The sequence below is a fragment of the Erpetoichthys calabaricus genome, chromosome 2 (genome assembly GCF_900747795.2).
Source record: "Erpetoichthys calabaricus chromosome 2, fErpCal1.3, whole genome shotgun sequence".
NCBI classification, from domain to species: domain Eukaryota; kingdom Metazoa; phylum Chordata; class Cladistia; order Polypteriformes; family Polypteridae; genus Erpetoichthys; species Erpetoichthys calabaricus.
Window position 1 is genome coordinate 44,956,520 of NC_041395.2, and position 9,442 is coordinate 44,965,961.

General features: G+C 37.8%; 1 long non-coding RNA gene across 1 annotated transcript; it reads right to left on the reverse strand.

The window, feature by feature from the left end:
- Positions 1 to 4,788: 4,788 nt before the first annotated feature.
- On the reverse strand, positions 4,789 to 7,742 carry LOC127526567 (uncharacterized). The gene is made up of 4 exons (XR_007934058.1): positions 7,608 to 7,742; positions 6,159 to 6,586; positions 5,654 to 5,835; positions 4,789 to 5,184 (listed from the first exon to the last, which is right to left on the reverse strand). It is a non-coding gene; the product is annotated as an uncharacterized LOC127526567 (long non-coding RNA).
- Positions 7,743 to 9,442: the final 1,700 nt, after the last annotated feature.

The window sequence follows — 9,442 nt, forward strand, 5'->3', positions numbered from 1 at the left end:
CTGAAGCCACTCCTTTGATATCTTGGCTGTGTGCTTAGGGTCGTTGTCCTGCTGAAAGATGAACCGTCGCCCCAGTCTGAGGTCAAGAGCGCTCTGGAGCAGGTTTTCATCCAGGATGTCTCTGTACATTGCTGCAGTCATCTTTCCCTTTATCCTGACTAGTCTCCCAGTCCCTGCCGCTGAAAAACATCCCCACAGCATGATGCTGCTACCACCATGCTTCACTGTAGGGATGGTATTGGCCTGGTGATGAGCGGTGCCTGGTTTCCTCCAAACGTGACGCCTGGCATTCACACCAAAGAGTTCAATCTTTGTCTCATCAGACCAGAGAATTTTCTTTCTCATGGTCTGAGAGTCCTTCAGGTGCCTTTTGGCAAACTCCAGGCGGGCTGCCATGTGCCTTTTACTAAGGAGTGGCTTCCGTCTGGCCACTCTACCATACAGGCCTGATTGGTGGATTGCTGCAGAGATGGTTGTCCTTCTGGAAGGTTCTCCTCTCTCCACAGAGGACCTCTGGAGCTCTGACAGAGTGACCATCGGGTTCTTGGTCACCTCCCTGACTAAGGCCCTTCTCTCCCGATCGCTCAGTTTAGATGGCCGGCCAGCTCTAGGAAGAATCCTGGTGGTTTCGAACTTCTTCCACTTACGGATGATGGAGGCCACTGTGCTCATTGGGACCTTCAAAGCAGCAGAAATTTTTCTGTAACCTTCCCCAGATTTGTGCCTCAAGACAATCCTGTCTCGGAGGTCTACAGACAATTCCTTTGACTTCATGCTTGGTTTGTGCTCTGACTTGAACTGTCAACTGTGGGACCTTATATAGACAGGTGTGTGCCTTTCCAAATCATGTCCAGTCAACTGAATTTACCACAGGTGGACTCCAATTAAGCTGCAGAAACATCTCAAGGATGATCAGGGGAAACAGGATGCACCTGAGCTCAATTTTGAGCTGCATGGCAAAGGCTGTGAATACTTATGTACATGTGCTTTCTCAATTTTTTTATTTTTAAAATATTTGCAAAAACCTCAAGTAAACTTTTTTCACATTGTCATTATGGGGTGTTGTGTGTAGAATTCTGAGGAAAAAAATGAATTTAATCCATTTTGGAATAAGGCTGTAACATAACAAAATGTGGAAAAAGTGATGAAGTGTGAATACTTATCTACTTGCACTGTAGATAGATAGATAGATAGATAGATAGATAGATAGATAGATAGATAGATAGATAGATAGATAGATAGATAGATAGATAGATAGATAGATAGATACTTTATTAACTTTTACTTTATTAACTTTGCCTGAAGAAGGGGCCTGAGTTGCCTCGAAAGCTTGCATATTGTAATCTTTTCAGTTAGCCAATAAAAGGTGTCATTTTGCTTGGCTTTTCTCTACATTCATAATGGCTAACACGGTACAACACCCTAGTACTAACCCAATGACTTGACATTTTGCACACTCACTCACTTCCGATGACAATACATGAATCAATAATACGTTTCACTAATTGATCAATTAATCCATGTTAATTAACAAATTAATTTTTCATATGAAGTATAGTTAAAGATTTCAACAATAGATGGCGCTATTAACGGATAGAAATATTAAAGGAAGTGTTAAAATATTGATTACAAAATTATACTAAAACAAAACTGACATAACTAAACAAGACTAAAAAGTTGAAAATACAGTGATATCTATATATATAAAGGAGAGTTGGGATCCGTGTGGCTGTGTTTGTGGAGAGACGGAAAGTTAAGGTGGGTGTTGGAGTCACGTGATCATCTCCCCTCCCATTCACCTCATTTCTTTTCTCTCCAAGAGTATCCGGCTGCAGGTCGCAGACTCGGCCTTCCACGCCCCCGGCCTTCCACGCCCCCGGCCTTCCACACCACGCCCCCAGCATTCGCGTCCGTCCTCTGTAACATCGCTTTCGTTGAAAAACTAGTAACGTTGATTTACCATGGAACCCTAAAAGACGATATTAATATGACTTCCTGCAATCACGAGGCAAGAATCCGAGTTTCTCTTTATGGTATTACTGTCGTGTTTACTTAAAAAACAGTTTTATAATTTATGAGTCAGGATTCGATTGTTAAAAGAAAGAGGGCATAACATATTTTTAGATTAAGGAAACCCCATACTAAATTTGAATGTGGATGCTCTAACTGCTATTATACTGAATTCTATCATTCAAAATATTTGAAATTATTTTTATGGTACTTTTGTACTAAACGGCATGTCTGACATTATTTCTGGAGCCTCGTTCAATAAAGGAAAATTCCGTTAATGACATTAATTTATTATATTACAAAATAAATGATGATCAATAACACAACAAAGCAATCAACAGGCATGAAAATAAAGGTCTAAACTTTCGAGTTCAAAAGAAACTTTTAAAATTGTTTATATTGAACAATTTTTTAAATGATCCAGCTTACTAATACAGTTCATACTTTCATTTCCATTGTCTGTCTTGAATTGTGTTTTCTTAATTTTGTTCTACGCTGCTGCTATAATGTTGATAAATTTCAAGTGGAGTTATTAAACTTTCAAACGTTTACCTGGTTTTTAGTTTTAATGCATAATTGTTCTCCCTGGGACCCTAACTTATAAATATGTACTTATCAAAAAAAGTGAAGCAATCTCTCAAATTGCTTAATAGATATTATATCGTTTGTTTTTCTAAAGAAATGCAAACATTTGCATTATTGAAAGTTGCACTTCCATAAACCGTCGTTTTTATTTATTTTGGAACTGAACTAACAGATTTTAAACTTAACTTTTAAAAATGTTTCGTTTGGGTCAATACAATAATTACAAATCAATTTTTTAGTGATTTTAAATCATTTAATCGCCATATAACATTTCTTGTATTAGGAATTTGTCATTTGTTGCATACCCCAACTTACTCTCCAAACGGAGATGTACTTTTTTGTAAATAAGATTACCGTTATTAGGTCATCGGTGTCACTGCCTGCTCAGGATTCTTCCCATAGTGTGTTCAGCTGTCTTTGACCACTTTGTGCCTGTGTGTGTCATCGTCTCTGTTGTCTGATTTGGTGTAACGCCTGAATCCTACAAAGTGCCCCCTGGTCAGTGTCCCCTCTTGATTAGTTAAGGGTTTTTTGATTCTGTCAGACCACGTATTGTTACCTTAATAAATGCTAGCTTGATTTCTGGTTGTGTTCCTGCTGCCTTGAAACACGCTGTGGTGCAGAAACGTATTATAAAAAACAAAATAAGGACCCTCTAATGTGTCAAATTTCAGGCCAATTTCTAAACTGCCTTTTTTATCTAAAGTCTTTGAAAAAGTTGTCCTACCTCAAACATTTCTAGATGAAAATAGTATTCTGGAAAAATTCCAATCCAGATACAGATGTTCTTGCAGCACTGAAACATCCTTGTTAAAGGTTAACAGTAACCTCTTCCCAATTACTAATCCTGGAGATTCTGCCATTCTTGTACTGCTAGATCTTACCTCAGCTTTTGATGCTGTGGATCTTATGATTCTTATATCCTGCCTTGAACAGTATGTAGTCATCCAAGGTAATGCCCTGAAATGGTTTAAATCTTATCTAAGAAATAGGAGCGTTTCTATTCATTTGGGTGAGTTCTCATCCTCTGTAGCTCCTCTTACTTGTGGGGTTCCATCCTTGGACCAGCTATCTTTTTGATAGGCATGTTACCCTTAGGCTCCATTGTTAACAAGTATGGCTTCTCTATACTGATGACACTTAAATATATTTGCCACTAAAATCAAAGTGAGAAAATACAGACTCTCCATGTGTGCTTGAATGATATTAAAACCTGGATGGCAATGCATCTTCTTAAACTAAATGATAATAAAACTGTGATCATGGTGTCCAAGAGTTAAGAAAGTTTGAGTGTCTCTGATATTGCTCTTGGACCCCTTTCCATATACGTATCATAAAGCTTCAGTTAGCCCAAGTGTGATCTGTGACAGCTCATTCAAACTCGACAGACAGATAGATTGTGAAGTTAAATGAAGCTTTTTCCAGCTGAGACTTCAAGGTAAAGGCTTTTCTTTCTTTCTGTGATCTTGAAAAGGCCACCCAAGCTTTTACAACATCTCGTTTGGACTATTGCAGTTCTTTGTATGTAGGTATTGGTCAAGCCCTGTTACGACACCTACAACTATTCCACAACTTTGCTGTTCACTTATTGAAGGCTCTCGTAAGTGTGGCCATATTTCACCAATACTGACCTCACTTCACTGGCTTCTGGTCCATTTCAGAATTGATTTTAAAATTCTGTTTCTTGTTTTCAAATGTTTGAGTGGATCAGCCCCATCTTGCCTCTTGGAACCTCTTCACTTGTATGTGCCAACAAGATCCCTGTGGTCTACTAGCCCGATGCTCTTAGTTGTGCCGAGGTCGAGGTTGAAGCAAAGGAGGAATCGGGTGTTTGTGGTGGCTGCTCCTTTTCTCTGGAATGGCTCTCCTTATTATATTAGGTCTGCTCCATCACAGGCCATTTTTAAGTCATCATTAAAGACTTATTTGTTCTTGCTGCCATTTGACCCTCCAAAAGGTTGACATTGTTTGTATATTTTGGCTCACGTACATTCAGGATTATAAATATGTATATATGGGTATTTGAAGTTTATCTTTTATGTAATGGCTGGTTATTCTTGCAGTTTTCTGATGTGTACATACGGTATATTTGAACTACTTCTTTTACCCTTTTGTTGTAAATGTGGTTTATAAATAAATATTGCCTTGCCCTGCTTTATAAAACATTATTTTAATACATAACACTAAGACAATGGACTGTAAAGATGAAGTTGGTTTGCAACATTTATTACAAAAAAGTTGAAGAATATATAAAATATAGAACAACAATTGTAGGTTGTAACTGAACAATGAGGGACATGTATGTTTGTTACATTTTCTCACAAAACTCAGTCATTTTCCTTTTTCCTCTCACGTTAATCTAAAAACAGATGCATGTCTTCCATATGTGAAAAAAATATGTCTAAAGACATATTCCCTCTCCTCTTCTTCTGGAAATTCAGATAGCAAATCAAATTTCTGAAGGGCCTCCTCAGTGTCGTCTTTGTCCATTGACAGTAATGCAGGGAGTGAGATTCATCCTCTGAACACAGAAATGTTCTCAGCACACCACTTCTGTGCCTCGGTGAAATGCTGAAGGATTCCATGCTGCTGTAATACATTATATTAAAAAAGAAAGAAAGAAAATTCTTTAAATGGTCATCATAAAGCTCATAGCCTTTTCCTCTACATTTACAAGGAATGTAAGGAAAGTAAAAAAAATAATGTACAGTAAATTTAATTTATTATACATTATTAACATTACTGCTTTCGATCACAGATTCTACAAGTCTTCAATGTTTCTTACAATACACTATTATTAATACAGCACACAATGCATTTCAAATGTTTTAAGGCCTTTAAGAGTTGTACTAGTACTACAGTTTGTCAGAAGATATAAAACAGGTTTTTAGTCTTTTGGGCTTTGACTCCTACTGCTTAACGATTAACAGTCGGCATCTGAGACAAGCATTAAGTCTTTTTATACATTTTATTCACTACACCACAGGCATTGTAAGCCAGCATCAACAAAATGTAATTTATCTTTCTTATGAAAGTTTATAAAATGATGTGTCTGTACCTGCTCATCAGTGCCCTGTGCTGGATGTTGGAGAAGGGACGCTGACGTTTCTTCTAAAAGAAAAAATCTGAAATCTGCAGAATGCAGTGCTATGGAACAGAATAGCAAGACATTTGTTCATTTCAGACGTAGTGCCAAGTCTTTACTCTGTCTTCTCATTAATGGCTCAATAAAGTCTAAACCTAAAAACATAGAAAATAATATTTACCTAAGGAAATGTTAAAAAAGAACCAAAAGAACAAGCACAAAAAATGACCCTGTCCTGGCTGTCCATTGTTTCTGTACCTTCTAATTTTTTGTTTGGTTCTTGGCCTTCATTTAGAAAGGCGTTTGCTCGCTCAGTCTGATGTGAGCAGTTACTTCAGTGATTTCAAAAAGAAGCACTAAGTTTATAATGGTAAACATTTGGACTATTCGTCTTTGATTTACAATATGGCTAAGTATATTTGCCATATTGCCGCAGAACTAAATTAGAGTTATTAAAGGAAATTTAAATTTCATTTACCCCTTGGTGCTGGAGTTCTCAAGTAACATTCTACACCAGCTCTTCCACAAAGCCAGCATGTCATTCTAAAGAGGACTGAGTAGAGTCACGTTGTTAAAAGGAGTTTAATGTTACAAAAATATTTATGCAAACCATTATAAACATACATTTAAATGATCTGGATTTTGAAAGGTAGGCATTTCTGGAACTTCAAAACCACTATGGACAGTATGTTGAAATTAAAAAAAAACCAAATATAATAAAATAAGTTAAACATAACACAAATTGTAGAAGGTGACAAAAATGGGAACCAGCAACCAGATATAATCCTCCCTCTACAAATACTACAATGAAAGAAGAGAGGACTAAAGTTGAGACACAACTCATTAAAACTGAAGGGGGCCTCGAGGATGAAATACAGAGACACCACAAAATGGTCCTTTGGAAACCTGGACACGACATTAAATACAGACATACAAAAAATGATAGTTACAATATGAAATGGTCATACCATCAACATGGAAAGTCCACAGCCATGGCTATTCATCTGACTTGGAAGGCCCTAATACAACCATCCATCCATTATCCAACCCGCTATATATCCTAACTACAGGGTCACGGGGGTCTGCTGGTAAAAAAATATAATCAAAGAAAAATATTAAATACTGACATACAATAAACTGTTGACAATGACTTTTAAACAAAAACAACAATGGAATTGGCCACTTGGGACACACCCTGTGTTACATCTGTAAATAGTAAAATCTGCTAAACAACGGAAAATGCTCAGCTTTTTAACCTGTATTTAAAAAAAGTTCCAGTTCAGAAATGTAAACGTCAGTATTGTTTGCAAGCACACACTCTTAGCATACCCTGTATATATACTACCTGCATATTTGACAATGTGGCCTTCATGACTCTGAAGGTGACGTAGCAGGATGCTGTAGTCTCTGTGCTTTTTACAAAGAGGGCACTTGGATTCATTTGGATATTTAATCAATGTTATCAAAGTTGTTTTTATATTCTCTGCCTTTATGGAGAAATGTGACTGTGGAAATCAAGACAAAAATAATATGTAATACTAATTTGGCAGAAAGCGCTAACGTGCTTTTATAAATAGCTAACTTAACTAAGTTAAGATAAGATATTTAACATACGTTAATGACGACGATAAACATAAATACCTTTCATATTGTACACTAACATTGCAGATTCTCTACATAACATCTCATAAATAAGTGAAAAAGTTAATATAGATGAAATAATACGGCAAATATTAAAAAGAAACAATACAAGAGGTAAAAAAATAATTAAAACGATATGCTTAAAAATAGGATATGTCAGTAATGACGATAAACAGAGAACACTTGGATTCGCTATACTGTATATAATCGTACATCTCATTAGTTTTGTTTAATGGATCTAAAGTTTCTTTAAATATACTGAGCTTTTTATTCTGTGAGTCCATACCTGGTTCTGTTGTGCCATTGTTCTGTGTCGGAAAACGTTTTCAGCTCCTTTTCTTTTTCGAATTGGAAAAACTGTACAGCAGCTTTTCTTCTCTTTCTACGGACTATAGGCGGTTGTGGGGCGGACTGTGGAAGGCAGGAGGCGTGGAAGGTCGGGGGCGTGGAAGGCCAAGTCTGCGACCTGCAGCCGGACCCTTCTCTGGAAAGCCGAGTCTGCGACCTGCAGCCGGATACAATTGGACGTGGTTAGTCCTTTCTCCTTTACTGATTTACTGTTTAGTAGACGCAGTACTTACTGAATAGTATTTTTTCCTTTAGTGTTTCTTAGTGTTTAGTAGACGCGGTGTGCAGGTGTTCCCGGCGGTGTTGCGGTTTAGTGTTACTTTCTACTTCGTTTTTGTACTTTAGTGTTTAATAATAAATAATAATAATTCATTACATTTATATAGCGGTTTTCTCGGTACTCAAAGCGCTAAAATAGTGAGTAATACTTAGCTGATAGCAGTGTAGAAGCAGCACAGCACGACGGAGCCGGTAGGACAGGCGGGGGTGGTAACGTAGGTGAGCGGCGATAGCAAGCAGCAGAAAGCACAGCAGGAGGAGGTAGCAGGATTTGGATGTTCCAATACACAGCCATAAACAGTAACGCTTGATAATTTCAGGCGTGATCGCCCCGGAGCCATAAGCCAGGTTAGTATGAACATCAGATCAGTTCCCGGTCGTAGAGTACTGTAAGATGAAACGGGAGCAGATCAGCATAGCGAATATAATCACGGAGACAGATCATCCCGAGGTGCTAGATCGCCAGGTACAAAGAAATGTTCGTAGGTCTCGTCCCATGATCCACAGACTCAGCTGTTCTCAGTAAAGTGGAGTCTATAAAATCTGTAAATATTAAGCCAAATCCATGCAATTCGAGTCAGCTGTATCCACGAACTATACGTACAATAAACGAAATAAAACAAGGGTAAGAAAGTGCAGAATTAAGGCGAATTTTGCAAAAAGTGTTGTTAACAGGGAGGAGCGGCAACAACAAGCGTGCGCCAGCGTCCCCTCACCTGCTACAATAAAGCAGTTATAATAAAGAAGTTTAGTAGACTTTTACTTTATCTCATTTAGTGTTCTTCCCGGCGGTGTTGCCGTTTTTTAGTGTTAGTGTCTACTTAGTGTTTGTGTTTAGTGTTATGGAAGGAGTGATCTTACCACTGTCAGATTTTGCAATGAATGAGTTGGTAAATAATGATTATTTATCAACAGATCACATGAGCAAATTCAATGAAATTTCAGCTGCGCATACAATTTTCCAACCTCAAGAGGTTCTGCTAATGTGGACTCCTGACATATCTATAATGCCCATTCCACAAAATGCAAAACATATTCAAATATTACCTTCTGCAGCGACTGAACGAGTGACTCACTGGTTGTGTACCTATTATGATGGTGCTGTAATTCATGTCTATGACAGTTTAAACGCTAATAAAAAATTCAACCTCACCTAAGAGCAGCTTCGTTTCCTTCATGCTTTGTTTCCTTACAAACCTCCCATAGTTTATGAAGACGCACAGCAACAATTAAATCATACAGATTCGGGTGTATTCTCAATTGCATTTGCTGTGTGTATTTCTTTAGGTATTGACCCGAGTGATCAAGTTTTTACTATTTCTTCAATGTGAAATCACTTACAAATAATTTTTGTTACTCGACAATTGCTTCCATTCCCTGTCGAAAGTAGCCGACGGGCGACACCAGTTACAAGTATTCAGTGCGTTCACAGACCTGTACGAAGTATGGCCACTAACACAGTCACTCATAAAAGGGGAGATGAATCTGTGCAGG